Below are 25081 nucleotides of genomic sequence, written 5' to 3'. Positions count from 1 at the left end.
TCTACTTTTGGCAACAATAATCACAGTTTGCTATTGATACAAACCACAGTTTTTTTCCACACATAGATTAGAAAGCACTGACAGTAAAACACTGGCAAAATATTTAGACAAAAACACATAAATGTTACATAACAAATACTCCTGTTTAACTCCTTGCTTTATTCTAATATGATTGTTCAAACATTGAAAAATAGCAAATCCACACTGCTTTAAACAGTGCTTTGTTGAATGCTGTATATAGTTACTGATCCTCTGTTAAGCATGCCAGCGCTGAGGGATTTAGGGTCATTTGAGTCTTAATCCGTATCATTCTTTGAGAATGAAACAGAAGGTAACTGACTGTGGAAGCAACACAGAAAACATATTTTATACAGAAAAGTAGTATTTTTTTCAGATTCATCATCTAAATGTCTATAGAAATATATGGCACATTCAAATAGATCACAAGAGTCAAGACTTTCATTCTAAGCAATATACACCAGAGAAGTTTCCCTGAATATTCAGAACATTCAGAAACTCAAAAAAAAAAAAAAAAAAAAAAAAAAAAAAAAGATGTTTAAGATTTCAAGGTCAAGATTAAAGAGTCCACACAAGGATCCAGACAGAAAAAGTTGTGCTGGGCACTGCGCACAGCTTGTTGGAAAGACTGTACCCAGCCTTGTGTTGGCACTCAGGTGATGCACCAACAGACACCGATCACCTGGATAAAATATCAGGTACTATCATACTACGGATTTTACCTACCAAAATCAGACCAGATAACTAGATGGCTCTTGCTTGTACTAACCCGCAAAACTGGCCAAGTGAAGTAGTTTCAGGCAGAGCAAAGTGTTCAGATGTAAAGCAGGTAAAAGGACAAATATGATCCCCAGCTATTAACTCTCATCAAATTACTAATTGACTCAAGGTAACTATGAAAGTAATATGTGTTGCATCATGCAGCAAATGCAGAGCAGAGCATCCCACGTACTCGGCAATCATTTCAACCTTAGGCTATGTTTTGAGGACAGAAAGGTCAGTCGCTCATCTGGCTCAGTGCTGAAATCAATGGAACAATCCTGATTGATGCAAGCTGAGGATCTAGCTAATGAAGACAGTGACGTTTACAGATTTACCTGGGGAGCTGCCCTACGAACTAGTCTTTTATGGTTTAACAGCAATCGGTACGCATATTCTGTTACTACAACATAACATTAAACTGATGGCATCGTTGTCCCATTTGGTCACTCAAGCTGTGCAGCACATTTCAGTCTGCAGGGCTGAACATACTGTTCCATTGCAGTTACTGCTATTAAAATATTATGCCTGAAATTAATGCATTACACCTTGCAGACTAATGTTCTCCACATCAGACTGGATTTATCTAGGGGTATTTTTAGGCAAAAATACATCCTCACAAGCAATGTAATGATCAGCACTTTTCCCCCAGCTGCTTTAATATGGAATAAAGCCTACGAAGTAATTAATATTTATGAAGTAAATTAGTTCCTGTTAAACCCAAAGTCACAAATATATGGGATTTGAACTATAAAAATGCAAACCTAAACCAATATAATAAAAATACACTTACATACATATTAATTGTGAACTTCGGTCAAGTTGTTATATATTGCTTTAGTAAACGCAAAATTAATAATAATGCTGGTCTGCAAACTTTTGTATTGATCTGTATGATTTCTAGATTAGCCAGATACAACAGAGGAAGTCTCATTTTAGTGCATTAGGGCACCTTTGAAACTTGATCAGCAGGCTGACTCTTTTATGTCCTTCAGTTGCCAACACTGCCTCATTTCCACTGACAGAAGAATGCTTTCCCCTATTGGAATTCAGAGAGCACTATGCACAGAAGGACACTCCTTCCAAAGAGAACTGATATATGATTCAACCTGTATCATAGGAAGAGATAGTTTTACCCATTATTGAAGTGAAAACAACATACGCTGTTCCTGAAACACACATTCTCTATATATCAAGCCATTACAGAGAAGAATAAATAACACATTTTTATACGGTGCTTTTTATCATCAGATCTCAAAGTGCTTCATAAAACATGCTGTTCTACATATACTACACTAATAAAATATTAGAGGATTACAAATGTTCATATGTGAGTGGTACTAAAAACATTTCAGCATCAGAAAGATATTACAAGGTTCAGAAACATGAGAATTTAAGAGCTCTCATATGAATTCAGCAGGCTAACTTCAGACACCCAAGTCTGGAAATATTTGCTTTCATATGGACATAAAAGGAATCAGAAGAAATGTAAACTAATTCAAGCTAAATATAATATCTCCCTAGATCATTATTAATGTTTTTATTAGCATTTGTTACTTCCTCTCCATTTCCAGATGGCACAGTGCATGACAGCATCAATATCTGTGCTGAAACACAGATTGAATGCTGCAAGGAGTGCCACAACAGCCTGGTTCTGTGGAAAGCTGTGTTGGTTCTTTTCATGCAGTGACAAGTGAGGAGAACAACTTTTTTTCCCTGTTTAGTCAAGAAGATTCCCTAAATCTGATTACACCTGGGGCAGGAGTACAGGAATGGGAGAGGATAAAGAATTCAGTTCCCAACTGTATTCAAGCAGAGACTGCAAATCAAAGTGTCGGACTGGCAGTTGAAGAGACCGCCACCCTTAGTTCAAGTTCAGAACTGCTACAGCTAACAGATGTGGAAAGGGGATCAGTCTGCTAAGTGCAGGAAACGTGCTAGAGAACAGTGTATTCTCCATAACAAACCCCTGCATCTCTTGTAGGGCTGGCTGCAGAGAGCCCAGGCACAGTGATTTCCAGAACATCTGACTGAGATCACCAGCTCATCCTATGCACACAACAACTTGCCATCATTCATCACAGTTTGTCTAAAGGCATTCTGCCTGGGGATATTATCTACCCATCCTCTAAAATGTGTTTAATATCCATTTTTCTCTCTTCCTCCTAAATTATAAAACTGTTTAGTTGACTCCACAACTCTTCCATCTTTTAAGCATCAAGGAAAAGCAGAGCTGCTTGAAAAAGTTGCAGGTAGTGTGGAATTTTAAACTGAACAAAGAACACATAAGCAAGCTTCAAGTAAATAATTTAGCTCTTGGCCTGAGGCATTACCTTTTATTCAAAGAAGCATAATTGGTAAAGAATGCTAGCAGAGTCATTTACAAAATGTTAACTATGCAATAGCAGAACATCCTGTTACAAAGCAAGATAATTATTTTGCATACCAGAACCTCAAAAGTAAATAGATGAATGCACAAAACCTTAGATGATCTTAGCAGATTAATGTATGGGTGAAGGATATCAGAGGCAATGTAACCCCTGAAAATATTCAAGACAAAAAAAAAAAAAAAAAGAGAGAATTAAAAAAAGTAGTGCTTCAATTTCTTAAGAACACATCTTTATTTGCTTTTCTTTTCTGCATTATCTCAAAACCTCCGTGCTGCACTGGAAAGCCTGCTTACGCTCTTCATTAATGACAGGGATAGCAGGGCATAGTGTACCCAGAGCAAATTTGCAGAGGCTGGAGAAGAAAAAGTTTAGGAGTGATCTCATCGATGCATACTAACGCCTGAAGGGAGGGTGCAAAGAGGACAGAGCCAGACAGGGCGCTCATTGCCAGGACAAGTGGCAGTGGGTACAAAGTGAAACACAGACTGAGGGGTCAGCTCCTTGTACTCCAAAAGCCGCCTGGGCACGGGCCTGGGCAGCCTGCTCTGGGTGTCCCTGCTCAAGCAGGGGGGTAGACCAGATGGTGTCCAGATTGCGCCCCGTCCAGCTTCAATCATTCTGTAGTTCTGTGATATAGATCCCATTTCTCCTTCATCTAGAAAACAGCTGTATTCCGGGCATGTATTCAAGCAATAGCCCACACTGAAAACTGTATTACGTAGGTCTCTCATCTGCGCCTTCTCCAACTCTGTGGTCACAGAAGGCACAATGGCTTTTCTATTGCAGCATCTTTTCAGTTTGCTTCCTTAAATTACTCAGGCAATAGCTATAGGGGTCTTCTGTCTCCATCCCCTTTCTGTATCAGTTCGTTAACTTGGTACCACTTCGTTTTTTCACTGGATAACCTCTTAGAACATATTTACAATGTAATTTAATGAGCATCAGGTTTGTAAGACATTACCTAGATGTAAAAGTTTTCTGGAATACTAGCTGTAAATCTTAATGCATTTGTCAGTACTGCTGAAAAAGAAGTCTGTAGATCTAAGATACATCACCACTTGTCTGTCTGAAAAATAGGATGTTTACTCTGCCAGGAACCGCATGGCTGACCAGGAATTAATTTGGAATCATTTCCTGGACTGGCTGAGGAAAAAGACAAGCAGGACTAATGCAGAGCAGCATAATTAATCACAGTTAAATTAATATTTATTTATTTATTTATCTTCACGCTGTCTTATAGCTCCCATTTAAAGGCAACCTAGGAATTAGTATTTCGGGTTTTGTTTCCTTCTGCTTTGTTCAGGCAGTCTCTGTCTCTTTATTCTCTCCTGGCAGTGTTTTCATAATGCAATTCCTTAATTTCAGGCTGCTAAATGCAAGTGAAGAAAATTACTTGCCTGGTCACTGTGTGATAAAGAAACCAGAAATACAATTAAATAAATAATATTAAAAAAAAAACCAAACAACCACAGCCATATTCTCTCATGAGATCATGCTCTGTTGAACTAGCGAGGATGATGAAAAGCAGGAGGTGTTGGCATAGAAGTAGCTATGGAGATGGTCAGTCCATGCTTCTAACACCTATCTAGTCCTGACATCAGAGATATGCTGGGGAAGCAGTCAGAGTGTGAAGGAGTTAATGGAAGCTCTATTTCACGACTCAAACCTAATAAGGATGTATCTACCAGGGATGTAATTCAGAGCTTCTCTTTAAGAGCACGAAGAGACACAGAGCCCATCAGTCAGCCCTGGTTAAGAGCTCTCCAGGGCTCTCATTCACACAGAGGAGTATGTGGACAATTGGCCTCTTTCCCTTCCACTCCCCTAAAGTAACTTCATCAAAATTTTAATTCTCTCTATAATACTGCTGCTGGTCTCTTGAAGAGATTGTTTAATCCTTACTCTAGTCCAACCTTAATACTTAAACAGAAAAAAGCGAGGGAGGAGAACTTAATTTTCAAAAAAAGCAGGCAGGGAAATTTAAAACTGTCAAAGCATACATTCACACACAAATACGGTGGTTCTTCCATTCCCCCACTGTTCTCTCCCACAGAAAAGGAGCAGTTTCTACCTAATCTATCTGCAAAAACAAAATGTACTGTGATAGAGTGGATCAGCTTGGTGATAGGCTCTAAGAAAGCAACCAGTGCCCAAGTCTAACATCTGTTATTGGATACATCAGCAAAGGGATCTCAGCTGTAGCTTCTATAATTGGGAGGCTAAAAGTGCAGCATTTTCCTGGTGGGCTGGTTGAACTTTAAGTACTTGGGAGTGGCCTTTATGGTGCCTGCTAATGAAATATGGAAGTATCGCTGCACAGAGAATTTTACCATAGATCAACTGTAACACAGCATGCATGCTCATACGTACACATGGTTCCCTACACATGAATGAATATACTACCCACATCTCAGCTTTAAGGACACAAACAGTACTGTGTGGCACTGATCGCAGCCACCATGATAAACGAGGCCCATCATATCATAGCAAAATTCAAGACCCCTGCACCAAGCTTAGATATCTGGGGTTGGCACTGAGGAGATGCACAGATGGGAGGAATCCTCCCCCTCCATCTGGAAGATTTCCTACTACACCTCTAGCAGCAGCTGCTTTGATGCACAGAAAAACACATGTCCTCCTCTGCAGACCAAAGAAAATAAAGATCTCAGCAATGGCAAAACCCGGTTTTATATACTGTTGGTTCCTGTTCCCTTCTTATTGATATGATCCCACAAAGGAACAAAAAATCCTAACTTTCTGTAACTAAGTTCTTTGAAAATGGAGTTGCTGGTAAAGCAGATAATTATCCTAGAGAATAGGGAGAGGTACAAAGGGACCTCTACAATGAATGAAGCTTGTCAAATGACAGAAACACACATTCAAGCAAATTGCTGGTATTATTTTAAACCTAGAAATCAGTACATTATTTCGTGCATCCAAACTGATTTTATTTTAATATATTTTTTAAAACCTTCTCAGGTACTCTAATACTGCCAAAAATATCAACATGATGTAAGACATACATTATGAAAAACATATACACATTCCTCTGTGGGAGTATATTAAAATTGAAAGTTCAGATAGCTTTTCATATAGAAAAGTCAAAATCAAGCATAAGAAGAAGGCCTAACCAAAATATATTTAACTCCTGATTTGAATCATTTCACAATTTTTCAGGGGACAGGTTAATAAATTAATGTTTGTACATTTTTACTGTCAAAAATACATTTCTCAACAGAAAATTCAGTCATCAGCAAGATCGGGCCAGGCCCAGCGTGAAATTTAATTGCAGATTAAACCCTGTGACAGCAGCAATCCCAACCAGTCAAAATAAATAAATAAATAAAGCAGCTTTCACCAGTAGTTGTTTTATTGCGGAAACAGTCAAATAGCCCAACTAGTTATTGCACTGCAGCTGAGCCATAAAAGCCACCTCGATTGTGCCCCTTCATGCTTTAAAAGCAAAGCAAACACAAGAGGCTTTGAGCTACTTAGAAAGCAACTGGGTTGTTTTTCACTGTGTGTCCATATACGAAGAACAGAACATTTTTGTGCAATTTGGGAATCCTGTGCTAGCAAAAGACTGGCACCAAGTTAAAAGGACATGGAAACCAATAAATGTTATGGACAGAGAGCTCATAAAAGTACTGCAATGACAACAGAATGCATACCAGCTATTCTCTTTCATATCCCTAGACATAGCTGTTCATCACCTGGGATTACTAAAGCTGTGACAGCCTTAGACAGAGACTGACAGCTGTCTGCTGTATAACTTAAAGTAGAAAGCCATCAGGTGTTTGTGAGCCTTCAGCTGAGAGAGGTAGACAAACAAGCCAAAGGGGTGCATAGTCATTATTATATCAATTATGATTGACTGAAGCTATGTGAAACTTCTGCAGAGAAGTAAACAAGTTCGTGCTGCTTTTACAATGTCTGATTTCATTTTAAATTGGAAACACAGATTAATCATACTAAAATATTCATAAAATTTGACTAAATTGGAGTACAAGATAGGACTGAGATTTTACTTCAAATCTGAATTGCATTCAGACTGTCAGAGCTGCATAGATTTTCAGCTCAAAAAATCAAAAGTTACCTTTGGATTTTTCCATTGATTTTATTTTCCTGTTTGTTTTACCTGAGTCATACAATAAGTCTGAATAACAATCAAGTAAGAGGAGGTGTTCATAAATCTATACCAACTCCTGCATTACACCACTGAGAGAACACTGGTAACTTTGGCAAAAACAAGAGTCATCCACCCTCACATGCACATGGACCTGAGTAAGTCATACTCTCCTTCTGAGAATAGAACTATCCAGAGACTGGCCAACAATGACAAAATAAAATTTGGAAAAAAACCTCATATGAAGTATTACTGTAGTATCATTTGAGACAAAGGAGGTGCTCACAAACATCTGTTTAATGGCGTTCATCTCCTCTTATGATTGCCATCCCAGGAGAAGGTAAATGGGAATCATCTTTCTCCTACTTCTTCTCCCATGAGTACGAAGAAGCCTCATCAGACTAGTCATACCAGGATTACTAATGAATATTCCTCATTTTTCATAACCTTCAACAGGCTTATTCTGATCCCTTCAGCTCCCCAATATCTCTAGGGGAAGAAGAGATATTTCTTTGCACTTAGTGGGTTTATTTTGAGGCTAATCTTAACACTATTCACTCTTATTTTATGGTATTTGGATTTGGCTTAACTGTGGTATTTCCTAATTGACTAATGTGTATGCTAGGCATTGCTTTGTATGACTTCAGGGATTACCACAAATTCTAAACTGTTTAAAATAATTTGAGCACAATTCACAAATGAACAACTTTTAAATCCATATGCTTGCATAGGCTTCCGGGCCCTTGTGTTTTACAAGAAAATTTCAACTCCAAGTTTTGAAATCTCTTAAATTCAGGAACATTTATGCAGCACTTGCTGTGAATGACACTTTCCACTTTTCTAGAATTGGTGAGGTATTCCAACACCATTTATAACTCTATCCCTACTCAAGAATCACACCTTCAGGCAGCACTTTTCTTTAAAGGTACCCTATGCTATTTCCTAACACATGCAAGCTGAAGGCTGTAGAAGATAACACATCCTTTTGACTTCAGCTCACCATTCAGTGGGGCTACTCTTGCTTGTGGGAATCTCAGAGTTGCTGAGCTGCAATGTAGTACTCTGTACTGTCACTGGGACAGTCTTTAAAATACCATAAATAGCATTTACATCTGATTAATAAACATTGGCTATCACCAACGTGGCCATCATTTTATGCTGGTTGATGTCTCCCATGCTACCAACTCAGTTCTAGCTCTCACATAGTCATCAGTTCTACAGATCTCTTGAATTACAGCAAACCAAAATAAATATTAAAAAAAAAATAGTACTTTTTATTGTTGAGATTTCAATCCCGTGTCAAGCACTAAACACCATCACTCAGTAAACACTGAAGGAGAAGATAAAACACATCTCAGTGGGATTAAACATTTGTTGACTCCTGACTCATACAACCTAAACCAGCTCAAAAAAAAAAAAAAAAAAAAAAAAAGGAAATGCTCAATTGTTAACTCACAGTAGAACTAAAGGCTTTTTTCAATGGAAAGGGCTAGCCAGTAGATCCCGTTATTTCTCCAGACATCAGAGGAGCTCAGAGAAAGAGATGACAGTTCTTTTCTCAGTTCTGAGCTAAACCTGGGAATTCCTCAAGTGAACTTTTTTTTGTGCTTTAATAAGCCTTCTGGTTGAAGAAACCAGAAACTCGATCAAAAAGAGAAGCATTTCTGTTAGTATGGAAAGATGGTTTGAAAATTCGTATAGGAAAGAAATGTGATCTAAGCTCAAGCCGATATTTTTATCTTTGTTGATTTATACAGATAATTTTATTGATTTTTATAATATTTATACATTTCACTTCAACATGTCAAGTGCAACCTGCACTAACCTCAACTCACATTACATTTTTCAGGTACAACTTTTTATCTTTCATAACGCTTGCCTTTATCATGAGCAGTTACTGTAGATTATTTCAGCAAAGTTCATACCCCAAATGACTCAAACAGTATTACCTATGAATTCTTGTAAAATTGGTATTTCATTTGGTCACTGAAGATGAGGGAAAGCACTATGATCTATTTCTACACAAATTCTTCCTTGCTTTCTAATATAGTAGCATTTGCTACAATCAGTATTTTTCTTAGAGATTCCTGCACTGGGAGGAACTATTCATTTTTTCCTGTACAAAGGAAAATGTGTAGGTGATTTGCATTAAGAATAAAATACAGCTGGTCTATTTAAAAATAAACCTTTTCTTTAAAAATCACTGTATTATATACAGTTACTGTGACTATAATTCTTTCCCTATGCGCTGTTTTCATTTGGACAACATTGACTTTCTTGGTAATTACAATACGCTGCACATCCACTTACACTACAATGGTGGCACAGGTAATTTATAAAAATCAAGTCTAAAATGTTATGGATAGTAGTCAAGAGGCAGACATGAATCATATTTCACACAGTTGCAGAATTTGTTATGATTAATTAAAGATTTTCAGTCAGACCTTCCTTGTTTTCATAACTCAATAAGGAAAGCACAAATTAAATACGAAGGTTCAAAGACACTGATTTTCTAAGAAAGGTCTTCTGCCAATAATGCAGGTGTTTAGGTGCAAGATATTTTTACAGTCTCACAGAGAAGATTACAGAACATAAAATCCTGAAGACTAACACTGAAACGTTATTGCATGGGAAAAATAAAAACAAGAAGAAAAAAAAAGAGAGAAACCCAAGCCCTTTGTTTTTTTAGTTACTTGTATTTCCTTGTCTTCCAAATGGTTTTATTTTCTTCCTTGCTCACCACTCAGCTTTATACTATTATCTGAATTAGGAAAACAAACTGAACACTAGCTTTATCACCACAGGAACAGGAATTCCATCACTGAGCTAACAATGGGGGAAATGAGACAAGACGTTGCCAACGTGTTGACAACCGCATCTCTGAGAACACTTTTTAGGGGTTCCTTTTGAAAAATACAAATATATTCTCAACATGGGGTTTAATTCTAATTTAATTAATATCTGTTTAAATACTGATATTAAATGAAAATGAAAAAAAATCAGACAGTGCAAGAGTATTTCTTCATATATATGCATAGAAGCCCATACCTCAGTGATTCAAGTGATTCATTTCCTCCAGTAAAGATTGCTAGTATGTCTGTGGGACATTCATTCAATCACGTTGGAAGTTGCCAGTGCAGAATTCATCAGGTCTTCCAATATGGGACCACAAGAGCAAGCAGTGTATGCACTGTATTTTTACAGAAGATCCAACAGGGTGGAGATTTGGAGCTCAGTTTCATTTCAGAAATAGTTTTGATTTTACATTGTTTAAATAAACCCATTTAACATTTTGATACTCTGCATACATTGTAATCAGCATTTCTTTAAACATTATGAAAATAAAGCTCTCTTGAAGGATGCAATTTTAAAGTGTACGTATTAATCTCAGCAGCTGATGGGTGAAAATAAATAATTCATGCTTCCGAAAGTTTCTCAGAAGGGTAGTTACTAAGGTTAATACTTCATTAATCACTTTGTATGTCAGAGGTATACATTTTTTTCTCTTAGACATTGAGCAAGATTTCTGGAGATAATAATAAAGTCAAGTGTTAAAACCTACATCACTGTCAATGACTTGCTGAACATATGAATGTATAGACTGATAAATGAAGAAAAGAGAACAGGAAAGATGGAAACAGCACTCAAAATGACATGGCGCTAATGAGCGCTGAACGTGGTTAGAGGATGCCAGTACTCTAGCCATCTGCTACAGACAGACAAAAGAACAAACAAGGTTAAAGGTATCAGAAGACTTCCAAAATTAATAGTTCACTCAACTCTTAAATGATGTTTTTTATTGTAGGAAATACTCTATTAAGAGTCTGTGGAGACCCTAGATCCCAAACTTCATTTTAAGACTCAAGGACAAAATTCCAGAGATATAAGAAGATTGGACATAGGAAGGTGTCATGGTTTTGTTTTTTGTTTTTTTCAGGTTTCAGTATTCCACATCAAAACATCATGTAGTGTAAGGGGCATTAAAGTGTTAATGCCCCAGTTCCAGGTACCTATCCCTGTACATTACAGCAGTCACGGGATCTGGCCCTTCCGGGTGGGGGCGCTCTCTTGCTGCCTTGCAGTGGGTGCTGGAGGGTGCTTTCCTAGCCGTTCCAAGCTTTTCAGGTTTGACTCGGTCCCGGGAACTCTCTCTCTCTTATCTTGTCTGATTTATTAATCTCAATTTCAATTAAATTGTATTATATTGTGTTATCTTGTACTCCTGTATCATAGTAAAATAAGTTTTCCTCCATAGATTGTTGCCGCTGTTCTTTTCCTTCCTTTCTTCCTTCCCATTTTGTGGGACTGGAGTGGGGGGGGGGGAAAGGGCAGGGGCCTAATGCCCCCCGTCACGGGCATAGATTGATCTGGTCAACTCCGTGACGGAAGGATATTTTTTAGTTTTATTTTTTTAGTGAAGGATAAACACAAACACGTGCAAAGGGATTATGATACCAAAAAAAGAAACAGTACTCTTAGAAGATGTTTTTCATGAGGATCCAGAATAACAAGATCTCAAGAACATAATTAGGAGAACTGAAGGCCAATAAGACTATCTAAATAGATTTATTTTTGAACTATAAAAGAATTGTAAAGCTCGTCTCACACTTTTATGTTAGCTAAAATATATCTGTATATGTAAAGACTACAGCAAGTTATTTTTATCTTTTCATACATATACTCAAAAGACAAAATAACTTGAGTTTTTGTTCTATTTATGAAGAGGACTGGAAACATTTCATTAGTGGTTTTGCTTGCATTACACTGGAAATTTACATCTGCTAAAATCCAGTCTTCTGTAAAAGTACTTGGCAAACTGGTCTAACTGTAATGTCATGAGCAGCAAGTGCTGACACTTGCAGCAACTCGAAGAGATTTTTTAGAGCCTCTATGTTAAATATTCATTATGAAAAAGCACAGTAAAAAACAGTACAGTTAGAAAGCAGTTGGGTGGCCTTGCAAATTAAACATACCAGCTTTTCTCACAATTGTCCTGAAGATTCAGAAGCAATTGTTTTGAAAATTCCTTCTCTGAATCCTCAGATGGAAAAAATACCAGATTTCTAATATACAATTTTAAATCCATAATACAAAACTCTCCAACCAAAACAAAAGGCAATAGATTTATTTTTTTGCCAAGAGCTTTTAGTTGGCTGAACAGCAAAAATAAATCCTCTGCCATATTTTTCAATTAAATTCACAATTCAGTTTGAAGGTCTCACTCTAAGACAGTTGATAGGCATGACTGGTTGACAAATTATGCTGATGAATTGACCAGAAGCTACGGGTGTCATGCCAAAACAATAACTTTTATATCAGAAAATGCTCTTCTGAAAAATCTGACTCCTATGTAACTATAAGACTTTACTCCTAGTGAAGTCCAAGCAAAAATATTGAAAATCATGTGACATTATTATTGCTAAACACTTTTTAGACACAAACAACTACAAGGTCCCTAATTACACAAGTCTATACTCTTATAAACAACAATTTGATACCAGCAGCATTTGAAGTCTTTGGTCCAGCACTGTGCGGAGCCAAACCTCCCTCTTCCCATTAGTGTCTTTGCCTTCCCCATGATGACTTTTGTGATTCTCTTTATGTCTTTCCAGGCATATCTCCTCATATCCTCCTTGGCATCTTGCCTCAGCAATTTGCTGTGGAAAAGCAAGGAGACAGCTGGCTGTTGAATTAAGAGAACCTCCTTCTACAGTTAAAGAAAATAACTGTTCTTCTCTAAAAGCACATTTTTCTAATAGAAAACTACAGCTTTCAAAATGACCTTACCTTCTGCAGCCAAACAAGATTTTAGAAATGACCACTGCCAGAGAATAGCTTGAATTTGTACCAAACGGTGCCCATAGATTTCTGACACAGCGCAATAACCCAAATTCTCACTCAGGTCTCAAGCAAACATAACGTTCATACTGTGATGGATTATTGCCTGCAATTGATCATAGTTTGTAGTGCTCAATATGCCACATAACTACTCCTTGCTTTTATGTTGTACTTGACATACATTTTATTGGGAATATCCTGATGGCATCTCATTAAATTCTCAGCTGCCTGCTCACACATGTGGCTTGGCAGAATGTGAAGGAATGAGGTTGCTCTATTTTCTAATTTCATCTAGGGTGCAGAAGAAATTATATCAGAATGTATCTCCTTCTCTCACTCTTTTGCTGTATCAGGAAGGCAACATGTACTAGCATCTATTCAGAATAGCAACAGTCATGAATAGATCAATCGCCAGCATTCGGGGAGGTAAAAAATGCACACACTCTGAGTTGAGATTATTTGCATCTTATCTTTTGCCTTCAGTGGCCCCTGACAACGTTTTTTTTAATTATACACATATATTTTTCAGCTATCTGTGTTTTACAAGCTGTGGATTACAAACTGCAAGCTCTGTCCTCCATTGCAGATAGGTTGCTGACAGGAGGCTGTGCTGGTAAGATGCGACATGGAAGTAGCACACGCAAAGTAGCACTGAGTCAAAAGAGAACAAGGAAGAGGAGACAGAGAAACTGCACAGAGCAAGGAAGATACTAGAGAGAAAACAGCGTGTAGGGCAGAGGGTAGAAAGAAACAAAAGAGAAAGTAAAGAACATATTTCTATTGCAAGAGCAGTGTATTATCACAATTAATAAAGAACCTTTTCACACACAGCATCCAGGTCAAAATAATTCTATTAACGTTGGCAGTTCATCTCCTTCAAAAGTACACATTACAACATCATCTCTAATTATCAGGTACCACGTTTTCTATCCAGAACACATGGCAGGCTTGTAATTGCCCAAATGTTAATGAACTTCTATAGTTCAAGATCAAAAATTAAAAGCACATATCTGGTGCATGGTCAAATTTCTCTGCTGAATGTCAAGTACCTACCCTGTTAAAGTATCAAAGTGCCATAACTTGTAAGTGAAATATTTACATATTTATTATTTTTCTTTAACAAGCACAAAGCAATGCACTTTCCTCTAACCTTGTTACAGAAAATGATTGAATCGTGTTATCTGAAATTTGCACACAGCAAACACACGTACAAACAGCCTCAGGCAGACGCTCAGCCTGGGAAATTTCCTTGCTGATTTAAGTTTGGCAAAGTTATAAGCAATTGAAAATGGACTTTCAGCCTGGAAAACACCATCTTTCCTTAAATGTAGGCTCTGCTGCTCTCTGTCTAGCATATTTGACTTTTTTCTGAGTGAATATCATGGCTGGTTCTCTCAGTGTCTGCTTATCTGTTCGGGCACTTTAAACAGCTCTAGACAGAAGAAGCCCTGGCTTACGCAATTAGAGAATGGATCTGTGGATTGTCTATGTGAAAACTTCACTGGCAATACAGGCTTTAAATATTGCCAATGGACTTCCGCATGCAAAACAGGTCTTCTAAAAAAAGAGGTGCTTTTTGGTCATGGTAAAGTTTCAGCTGGCTCTATCGCTAACAATTTGGGAAGAAGAGAAATATTACCAGACCAGAAAAAAAAAAATTGCATAATTACAGCTTCCAGATATTTCAGAGCTTGGTATCTCTGCATGAGATACCTCTGCCTCCCCCTCAAGCGTCTGACTGAGGCAGCTGTGGTATGGCACTATGGCAGCAGGTGTTCACTCTCACACCCAGTGGCACCGCCTGTCGGTTTCACAACAAACCTTCCTAATCCCAAACAGAGACCCTCCATTAGGCCAAGCTGCATAAGATGCTCATGGTCTTCAGATGGCTTTGTTATGGCTGTTTTCCTCCCACCGCTTGTGACAGTGGCATTATGAATTCCAGACAGCAAAATGCTTTCATATTTCACGAAGGAAAAAGAAAACAAAAAATACTGAAAAATAAGAGCAGAAACTGTGTGCTTTATTCTCAAATCCAGTAACCTAATTTATATGCAGAGCAGAGATAATAAACCTAAATTGTGCAAAATAATAGCACAGATTAAATTTAAAGTTCAGAGGATGTATAGGTCTTGTGTACACACATTTCGTCTTGTATATTTAAGCTAGCTCTAAAAAGAAATTATTTCTCTATTAGTAGCATTACTAATGGAGTTTGAAATGTCATCTTCTTTTCTGTACAGTGAAATATTTCCAACACAGAGTGCAGTGGGACTTTACACAGCTTTTTTAAGGAAATTGCATTATTTAAGGAAACAGAATTTCTTTGCAGTATGTAACAGATATCTAACTATGACTTTCACTTTTTTTTTCCTTTTTTCTTTTTTCTTTTTTTGAATCTTTAAGGCAAAGCCTGAAAGGAAGAGAATTTGGCCTGGTGCATTTCCGAGAATCCCATTTCTTTATGCTCTCTTGACCAAATAAATTTACCAAAAAAGTGACAGTGCAGTCAGCTATAGTCATAGTTCTGCATGGTTACAGTTCACAATGCCCTTATTCCTCTCTATCTGGAAAAAAAAAGTCCAGCAGAAATGTCAAAACAGCGACTGAGTAACAGGGAGTACAAGCTGCTGTAATACTTCCTGTCTATAACAGAGATTGCTGAATAATATGGGCAAATGAAAAAGGAAAATACCCTAAAAACACTTGAGACCCAAGAAAAGGAAGATTTGGAGTAGCTGACTGCCTTTCGTATTTCAGAAGCTGATGCTCCTGTGCTTTAGTGATGGAGATAAACGTATGGGATACTTAATACTAGGAATAAACAGATATTAATATACCTGAGTATATTTGCAGTGTTATCACATCTCTGCTTTTGCAATTTTGCTGACATGTCATCTCGGGGTGGCAAACTCCTTATTGGTATCGACCTATCTTACTTTTCTATCTTCCATTTTTCAGTAATGGACACATTCAGTACCTGAAAGACTTTCATTATAATAATAGGCAACCATAGCATGTAGCTTAAGCAATGACATGAAATAAAGTTAATGTTTTCTTGCCTTCTGAAGATAAAAATACTTTGGTTAGGATTTAACAGTTAATGAACTGTTTTATAAAAATATCCTCTATGGCAGTCATCTTGGTGGATTCATTTTCTGCGTACTAATTACTGGGGATGAAATCCTGGCCTTGTTGACACACACCAAAACTCCCACTAATTTCAGTAGAGCAAGGATTATGTCTGAATAGTTTTACAGACTCTATTCATGAATACACTCTCATGAATGCAATGGATTTTGTACCTCAATCCACAAAAGGAAGAGGGAAATCTAGCTGGAATGGACCTAATTTTTCAGAAAACAAATCAAATAAGGTAGCAACAGGAAAATAAGTAGAAAAGCAGGAAAGAGAAAATGGGAAAGACAGATTCTCTGTAGCAACAGGGCTAAGTACTGGATTTTAAACATCGCTACACTAAGCATGTTGATACCTCACTTTTAGATATTGCACGCCCTAGAAGATTTGTCGTCTTCAATCAGGCACTCAGGCACCCTATAAACAGCTGCAAGCTCACAGTCACCCAGCTGGGCTGCCTCACAATCTTTGTCTGGAGTACACATTTCCCATCATATTCACAGCAGATATTTCTTCCTTCAGTAGAAGCTCAGGTTTCTTCCTGTGAGTTTATTAGATATTCCCAGGCTCATAAAAACAGAAGAGACATCATACCTTGGAGCACAGTACATCCACAAAAGAAGCAAATGAACCAGTCAGTATGCTTAAAAACAGCTAAATACTTTATGCTAATTGAAATTGCTTTCACAGCAGAAACTGAAAGAAGTCTTACTGCTTGGAAGTGTCCTTGTGGTAAGGGAACTTGTCTGGGACAAAGGGAGACACAGATGCCTGATTGAGTATCCCAGGGAAATTTTCTAGTTGGGTTTTCCAACTACTAGCTGAGCATTATAGTCTGTAATACTGGCTACTTCCACCACCTCCTCCTCTCTTGCTATGTGTTTACCTCTTTACCGCTGCTATGTCTGGCATGCAAGTCTGCTGTCTTTCAGATCACAAAGTTTTCAGTGCAGCCAGTCACAAAACTGTAAATGCCCTTCTATGTCCCACAGAAGAAAGTGGGTTGGGGCCAAGCATTTACAGTGCTAGCTATCCACTAAATACCACGGAGTTTCCTACATGGCAGCAGTACTAGACAAGGAGCCATTTCCTCTTCCTGGTGGCTTGTGTTTACCCCTGCTGCTCACAGCACAGTGCCAGGGTCTTTCTGCATAGTGAAGTGTAGGGCAGAGCTCATCCAGGTGAAAAACAATCTTTTATGCTTTTATTTTCAATCTAGAGGAGGCAACGTGGACACATGAATGAGCTACCAAGGGTATAGAAAGCAAAAACTTGGCAGAAACTGACCAAGTTAGTACCATTGCTGAAAACTATCTACAAAATCACATCCAAAATAATGGTTTTTATGACCAGCTGCTTCAGTGCCACACCATCACCAAAGGGGACATACCAACACCCTCTGCCTTGACTGTAGTAGCAGACACTGCGACATATAGGAAGCTGGACAGAATAACTCTACAAACCCACCAGGGAGGTGTCAGAACACATCCTCTCAATGAGGATTTAGATTAGCTTAACTCAGCCATGATATATTATTCCAAATCCTTTTCTGGACTTTGTCTATCCTTACCTGTCTCCTTGCAGCTGTGCTGAAATATCAATAGAGCTCCAGGCCTAAGAGAACAAGTGGCAGAAACAGAATTTGGCTTATATACCACAGCTTATACAATTTAATAAATAAATATCTGTAATCTTCTATAATTACTTTTCTGGCTAGAATCAAAAGAAATAGAAATAATTGATCTCTATACCTTTATTTTTTTAAAAACAATTTTCATAATTGATTCTAGACCAGTTGTAATATAAATAATATCTTGAAAATTCCTCAGAACCTGAATACCAAACAAGGCATGTTAACTGCTAGAAATGGACTGTCACTTTTTACCTGGCTTTTTTCCAGGCATTTCATCTTTTATCTTCTAATAATGATAATTAATACTTGTATGCAATTCCCTACATTCACAAATAAACAGACAATTTTGAATGATCATTTTTAAAGACAACACCTACAATGTTTAAACTTATCCCTACGGCCTCTGTAACTTCCACTGTCATTTTCCACAGTTTATGTACTGCATTGCCTTCCTAGCCCTGCTAACTTACATATTATGCTGAGACTTAAAAAAACCAACTTTTTCTAGTACCTTCAGGGAAGAGGCACAAAGCCCACATCTCAAACCAGCACTTCACTGGAGGTGCACCTGCATCTTTCTTTCTCCACTCTTCCTGAGATTGCTCTTTCTCAGCATTTGGCAGGAAGCTCTTCCATTTTCTCTTCCTTCCTCCCTAGCTGTGACACATCTTCTTGAGCCCTTATTTTACCCCTTTCTTCAACAGACACAGTTCCACTCTTAGAGAGGCAATCCCTGCTCTGCAAGTGTTACTCCTTAACAGATTTCACTATGAAACAGCTTCTATGCTCAGCTCTGGAGAGCCTTGAGGTCACAAGTGAATTGCTACTGAGGCATTTGCTGTCAAGTGCAAAAAATTCACAGGTTTTCCTGACAAGGGGCAGTTTGCATAACTTTCAAAAGGGACTCAAGGATCAAGACTTGAAACAGGTGAGTCTCCAAGCCACTACTTTAAATGGAATGCTATTTTTGTACTTCTGTACCATCAAAAAATTGCTAGTATTTTCCTTCTTTCTGTTTCCAGGAGGCAACCTTAATAGTCACACCTGCCACGCTTATTTTATGCCACAAATTCTATGCCCATTACTGTCTCAGTATATGCAGTGTCCAGGTCAAGAGGCAGATTAAGGAACTCAAACACAGCCAACACCAGAGAAAAGCATGCTTGAGTGCCTGGAGATCATCTGCTCCTCTGGCTTTCCTGTAACTCCACTAGAAGCTGTGGGAGAACACACTGGGTCATTTTCTAGGAGCTAAGATCTGTTGTACACAAAACCACTGAGTCTGCTTCCTACCATCCCTCTCTCTAATTAAAAAAAAAAAAAACAAAAAACAAAAAAACCATGAAATAAAAAATAATTCATAACAATGGTGAGCATCAAATACATTGCAGCACTTCAGCACTTTGAGTTATCACAGAAGAGTCTTTTTAGGTAAGAGAGTATTATTTAGAAAATGTAAGGGCAGAGACGTTGACCTGTTTCTCCAGAATATCTTAATCTCAATCTGGAAGGCAGAAAAGTGGTTGGACAGTGCAGAAAGGGCGGGATTTGGGGAAACTGTGTGCTATCTCATCACCCTGTTCTGATGCCCCTTCCTAAACATCAGCTCTGGATCACTACCATGAACAGGACACTAAGTTAAGTGGACAATCAGACTAACTGAATTACACATTTATGTTTTCAAACGGTACTCAGATTAGAAATAATTTAGCATGTCAGATTTTTTTTGGTATATTTATGTCTGTTTTGAAAGGAGGTATAATTTACTCTGATTTTACAAGGATATGAGAGACAAGGAGGATAAGGATTGTCCGAAGATTGCCCCAAAGGTCTGTTGCAGACCAATCTTACAGTCTATAGTCCTAACCTACAGCCACTGTTAGCTACCTCTGCCAGGGGTGCACTTTCCTCACTGTATGAAGCAAAGTATTTTTATAACAGGATTTTTTTAACAAAATACAATCATGTCAATAAAGAGTAAGAAAGACTCTCATGCTCTCCATACTGCATCCTTAATGGCTTCCAGAAGGGAGAAGAGGTTGAATTTGAGAAGTTGAGGGAAAGCAACATTCAGCCCAGCCAGAACCATCACTATCTTCCTTGTTCTGTAAATGGCAAATACCCATGAATCCTTTTGAAAGAGCATATCTGCCATCAATCCACCTACAGGATAACGGCAGAAATTATTCAGCTATATCAAATGGCAGCAGCCATCCTCACAGTTGCACATAGCAGCCTGTAAAGTCAATGTTCATATTAAATATCAAGATAAGTCTAAGAAATACATTACTTTAAGGAATTTGATCTTGGTATACTTTCCTTAGTAGCACTAGCACTCCATTACTTCAGCCCAACTACTTTGGCGAAGTCACTCACCCCACTTTGAGGTAAAGTCAGAAGGAAGATGCATTGTTACTTTTAATCTCGCCTGCTCTTCAAGAAGCATTGTAATATAGTCCAACTATGGGGTCAGAGCCAGTTTGCAATGAACTTGTGTTGCCGTTTGGTGTTCCCATTCCACAACCAGTCAAACTGTACAGCAGGCGTGTCCAACTCACAGCCCACTGGCCACATGTGGCCCAAGACACCACTGCGTTGTAAACTTTTAACAATAATTTAGTGATATTTTTCATGAGACAATTGTTCACAGTTCATAGGCAACAACAGAACACCGTGCAGTGCTTACTCTGCCTACATGTGTGTGTGCCTGTGAAGACATGCATATATCAGTATAATTTCAAAATGTTAGAATTAATATATATTTTGAAATGAGAAATAATTTCAAAACGTTCTCATGTAAGCCTAGCTCTATAGTAATGAAAGGGTTAGCAAAATTGCCAAATTGATTGACAAGAATTCTTAATGCAGACAAATAGAGTATCATCTACTGGTAAGAAATTAAACATGTGGTGTGTAGTGTGGGAATTTTTAAATGTAGATCTTGGAAGGGTAAAGGTGGCCACAACATCTCCTCAGCTTGGCACAGGAAAAAACAGAGTTGCAAACCAGATTTCAACTGAAAGAAAAATTTCATTATGTCTCTTCACTAGAACTTTATAAAACCTAGCTTAACAGAGGAAAATATCCCCACCTTCACAATCATGCCTTACACGTGTCATCACTTTTTGACAGTACGTACATTTGTAAACACCTGTTATCAAGGATGAAGCATACGAAGAATAAAATTAGATCAAAAATATCTGACAAACACCTTGAGAACTCACTGAGAATTGCAACCACTACCACTGAAAAAGATATTGACATAGATTTCACAAAAACAAGGTCAAATATCTCACTAGCTTTGTATTTTTGTTGTCTTCTTTCTTTAATGCTTGAATTAAAAATATTTTTTTAAAAATGAATTTTTGTTACTTACATATATTAACTGCATTGTGAATGCTATATGCAACCCATGAAAATTCCTCTTCACTCAAAGCAGCCCAGCCAAGCCAAATGACTGAATGCCCATGCTGTACAGCGAGAATATTTTTTTTCTGTTTGTTCTGAAGACTCTTGTATTATTTGCCATGGAAGCTGGAAAAGTGCACATACAAGTGCACATTCTCACTTAAGGACCATTAAAATGCACTTGAAGACCATTAACACATTCCTCTGAGAGCTGAGGGCTGACCCAAGAAAAGAATGATAATTTATATGTCTCCGATAGGATGACAATGACCCAAAAATAGAATATAGACGCAGAAGGAAGGTGGATATTTGTGTGACAGAAAGCACTGACAATACCTCACCACAAATACGGTAATAGAGTTTAGTACCAACCTTACGTAACTGAAACTCCAATGAACACAGAGAAGGGGGGCTATTAGACATTTGAGGAATGAGATCATATTTAGGAAAAAAAAAAAAAAAAAGGACCTAAAGGCAGGGGGTTCTGTAAATTCAGCAAAATGAAGTCTAAGAGGAAAAATAATTGCCTTCTGTAAATAAATCATAGAAGCAAATACTAAGAGGAAAAGAGCTACTTAGTCCAAAGGACAGAATCAGTACAAGGATAGATATAAATACATTTGGCCATAAATAAATTCAAATTTGAAATTAGGAAAAGATCTTCAATCACCAAAATAATTAGGTTCTGTAGCAACTTTCGAAAAGGCCCAGCGCAATCCATCTAGTTTTGTAAAAGGACATGATTCATTTATTAAGGAGATGATATTATTTGTCTACACATGATAGGAAGGAACAGCAATTAATGATGACGTTATTTTTTTATGACAGTCTCAAAGTTTATGTAGTTGGGTTCAGGATTCAGTCCTTAATACAGTCGGGATATTCCTTTAGTATGTGATACAAAACAGTCTAACCAAGCCTTTCAGTTTTCTTTCTTTCTTTTTTTTTCTAACCAGAGTTCACAAATTACACTCACAAATTTCTTCTTCCTTTTTTGGGATTGCAGGTTCTAAATTGCAGCTGTGATGAGCAATTACAACTGCAAGTGAATTCACCAGAAGTATGTTCAAAGCCCACTTTGAACACACAAAATAGACTCAAATGCTAAGAACTCAAAAAATATAAGCCCTAATTACCTGAAGAATGGTAACCAAAACAAGAGACCGTACCTAGTTTCATACCTGTGCGTCTGAGTTCCACATTACTACAAAACAGATGAGCCCAAACACTTTAAAAATACTAAGACAATACTTCCACAGCACACAAAGAAAGTGATGGCTAGAAAAAGTCTAGGATAAAAATGAATAATGTCTTTGGGAGATCAGACTTTGCACAGCATGCAGTGATTCAGGCTTGAATCTGCACACCGAATAGCAAAAACAAGCAAATAAATAAATAAAGCTACTTTTTTTTTTTTTTGCAGTGTGCAAAAACTCCTCTGTGCACTGAACAAGGTAGAATCCAAGGAGGAGGGGGCCCAGTACGTGATCATGTAATTAAAGACTACCTTGTGATGATGATTAAATACCAACATGAATGAGCAGGCTGCTGTTACTGTGTAGGACTGAATGCAAATTATCTTTCTTTTCAAATTCTGCCTTGGCTTACTGGGGAAAAGAATGGGATACACCAGTTCCATCTCTTCTGTATTCCACATGGCTTTGATTTCCCTTTGTAACTCTTCTATTCCCTTCTCTTTTACTGTCCTTGGCTATCTTATCTTTCTGTTTTTGAGAAATAATGCCTTCAAGAGATGTAGCTCAAACTCTATCTTGTAATTGTGTGCCTAGCGTTGTAACAAAGTAAAAAATAAAAGGGTTGGTACGCTGCATGAGTGTTGTTGCTCTCACCAAAATAACTGTGGAGGCGTACTGCTAACATTTGTTCTCTTTAACCTTAATTTAAAACAAACAAACAAACAAACAAACAAAAGAAATAAATCTATATAAAAACCATTTTCACTGTGTGAGTTTCAAAGAGCATTTAGTTCAATTTACCTCACAACTGGGTAGCCTGCAGGATGGACAAATAGCGTACAGGTTTTATTTTATTTATAAATTCTTTAACAACTACTGCGTGTGTCTGAAAAATCTCCCTGAAAAGTGATTCTTATTTAACATAATCAGTGTTGGCAGGGAGGGAAGATCCTGCATGGTGACATTTTGTCAACATACATGACCACACATACAAACATACAGAGATACAGAGAGAGAGAAATGCACAGATGAAAGGCCAGATCTAAGCCACTTACTCCTTTCAAAGCTATTGTAATGGGAGATGTTTATTTTAAACCCTTCAATTCGTTTTTAAATCAGTTCAAATCTGAGTGAAAAAGTAATGATCTTACTTTCCAAGATGCTGAAGGCATGATTCTTATGAACTCAGTGCCAGCTGTTGACACTCAGTATCCTCTCAAAAATCAGCACAAAATACCAATCCACTGATTTCATGTACAAAGCGTTCATCTGGAGAAACACAAATACCACTTTTTATTCAGTTAGTTAATTTGAAAGATGATGTGGTTTTGTCTTGCCACGTATTTGGGCTTAAAAAAAAAAAAAAAAAAAAAAGACTAAAAAAGACTTAATTTCACCCCAATTTTTAGTCATGACTATCTGTTTTTGATTAGATTTCTCTGAACAGGCTTCTCAGATATAGTGGAAACATTTCCAATATTTGCTTATTTTTATAGTGTGAATTATTCAGTGACAAAGGAAAGGTTTCTTAAAAAAAGAAAATAATCTGTCATAGAAATGGTTCAGGTTTTAATTAAAAATCCATTTTTCAAGCCCCTAGCTCAAGAAAACCTGAGTTAGAGAAAAATAAATGGAGGGAAGCATACAGACAAACCTCAACAAAAAACAAACAAACAAAAAACCTCCTAACTACACCAGAACAGCTGAGATCACTCCTCGGGGAGTGAATTGCAAGGAATTGCAGGTACTTTTCAGAAGGATGCGGGGTACACAGATCAGGAAAGGTATGCTTGATCAGGAGACACAAAATAGATGACAAAAATAATAAAGTGTCTTTGTCAAGCTATCAGAGAGGAATTGCTGCTTTGGATGTTGGTACTGCATCATAACTGAAAGAGCAAAGTAAGAATGAGCATTAATTTCTTGCTCTCTGTATCAAAACCAGTACAAATCAAGCCTAATGAAAGAGAAATGAGCTGTATAGAGAAGAGGAGGGAAGTCAAGGGAAAGGAGTAACCTTCAAATCTCAGAGCATTTCATAGAGATTGCTCCTGGCTAGTTTCTTTTCTTCCCCTTAGTACAAGGGGAAAAAACAGCTAACATGAACAGCAAGCAGATACACACTGACTAGAACAGTCATTTATCAGACACAAGGCAAGTTGTGAGCTAGCAATTAAGCTCATCCCACTAGCTTATATGTCTCATAACACTGGAAAATGAAACCCTTTTTCTTTGTTTTCCCTTCTCTAGCTTTGTTTACTCATTTGTCTTGCACCTTGCTCAAGATCTTTTTCTTTGGCAATCACAAATATGCTTCCACTACTCCCCATTTCACAGTACCTGCTACAGACCATAAAGATATCTGGGCAACAAATTGACAAATCTGTCCATTCAGTGATCACTGCTTCTGCCTGGTGAGTTGGAGTAATAAATCATTTTAGCAGATGAATTTGTCATCCAATACTGTTACAGTGTAAGAGCAGCAGAGGCAACAAGCCTCCAGGCAAAGGAACAGCAGCAAAACCTAAATTAAAGTCTAAAAGGTAAAATTGCAACAATAAGGATGCTATTAGAC

General features: G+C 37.6%; 1 long non-coding RNA gene across 1 annotated transcript in view; it reads right to left on the bottom strand.

Annotated features, from left to right (window-relative positions):
- The window catches only part of LOC125702783 (uncharacterized), a 289289-nt gene that overhangs the window by 144124 nt on the left and 120084 nt on the right, over positions 1 to 25081 (bottom strand). The gene's annotated exons all lie outside the window — the stretch shown is intronic.

Source organism: Lagopus muta, chromosome 1, assembly GCF_023343835.1.
Source record: "Lagopus muta isolate bLagMut1 chromosome 1, bLagMut1 primary, whole genome shotgun sequence".
In the NCBI taxonomy this organism is placed as follows: Eukaryota; Metazoa; Chordata; class Aves; order Galliformes; family Phasianidae; genus Lagopus; species Lagopus muta.
This window is presented reverse-complemented; position numbering and strand designations above follow the sequence as displayed.